This window comes from Carlito syrichta, unplaced genomic scaffold (genome assembly GCF_000164805.1).
Source record: "Carlito syrichta isolate Samal-C Ts95f unplaced genomic scaffold, Tarsius_syrichta-2.0.1 Scaffold131072, whole genome shotgun sequence".
Lineage (NCBI taxonomy): Eukaryota > Metazoa > Chordata > Mammalia > Primates > Tarsiidae > Carlito > Carlito syrichta.
In genome coordinates, this window is record NW_007075168.1 from 48477 (window position 1) to 49616 (window position 1140).

The 1140-nt window shown below is 48.9% G+C and overlaps 1 protein-coding gene across 3 annotated transcripts in view; it reads left to right on the top strand.

Annotated features, from left to right (window-relative positions):
• The window catches only part of CANX (calnexin), a 20518-nt gene that overhangs the window by 14455 nt on the left and 4923 nt on the right, over positions 1-1140 (top strand). The gene's annotated exons all lie outside the window — the stretch shown is intronic.

Below are 1140 nucleotides of genomic sequence, written 5' to 3' on the forward strand. Positions count from 1 at the left end.
TATATATATATATATATATATATATATATATATAGTAGCTTTAGATTCTGTATATGTGTTACATATTTTTAAAAATAGCTGTATCAGAATTGGCCACTTAGCCTGTATTTGAAAGCACCCTTAGCCGGTCTCGGTGGCTCAGCCTGTAATCCCACCTTGGGAGGCTGAGGTGAGTGAATTGCCTGAGTCCGCGGGTTCGAGACCCACCTGGGCAAGTTGGTGAGACCTCATCTCTACAATGAATCAAAAAAATGAGTCGGGTGTGGTAGCGTGCCCCTGTAGTTCCAGCTACTTGGAAGGCTGAGGCGGAAGGATCGCTGGAGCCCAGCAGGTAGAGGTTGCGGTGGCCTGGAGCGGCCACTGCACTCCAGTCTGGGTGACAGAGTGAGACTCTAACTCAAAAAAAAAAAGAAAGAAAGAAAGAAAACACCCTTAAATGTTGAATCCGGCTTATACTACTCAGATAACTGTTGTGTAGCTGAGTTGGGAGTTGGAGAGCCTGAGATACTGAGGTTGGGAAATTCTTCATCTACTGTTTCTGAGGTTCTGGAAGCCTTTTGCAGGTGATTAAGAAGGAGCATTTGCACCTGTGAAGGTGAAATCACCTTGATAAAGGAAAGCAGGATGGAGGCTGTCTCATCTCCTGACTACCTTATGTGTGAACATATTGGCTTGTACTCCCTGAAAGAGAGGTTGTAGGCCGGGCTCGGTGGCTCAGCCTGTAATCCCAGCACTTTGGAGGCTGAGGGGAGTGGATTGCCTGAGCCCGCAGGTTTGAAACCTGCCCGGGCAACTTGGTGAGACCTCATCTCTACAATAAATTTAAAAAAATTAGTCGGGAATGGTGGCGCGTGCCTGTAGTTCCGGCTACTTGGAAGGCTGAGGCGGAAGGATCACCAGAGCCCAGCAGGTCAAGGCTGTGGTGGCCGTGAGCATGCCACTGCACTCCAGCCTGGATGACAGACTGAGACTCCAACTCAAAAAAAAGAAAAGAGGTCGAACCGGGCTTGGTGGCTCAGCCTGTAATCCCATGTCTTGGGCGGCTGAGGTGAGTGGATTGCCTGAGCCCGTGGTTTCGAGACCCACCTGGGCAACTTGGTGAGACCTCATCTCTACAATAAATCAAAAATTAGCCGGGCG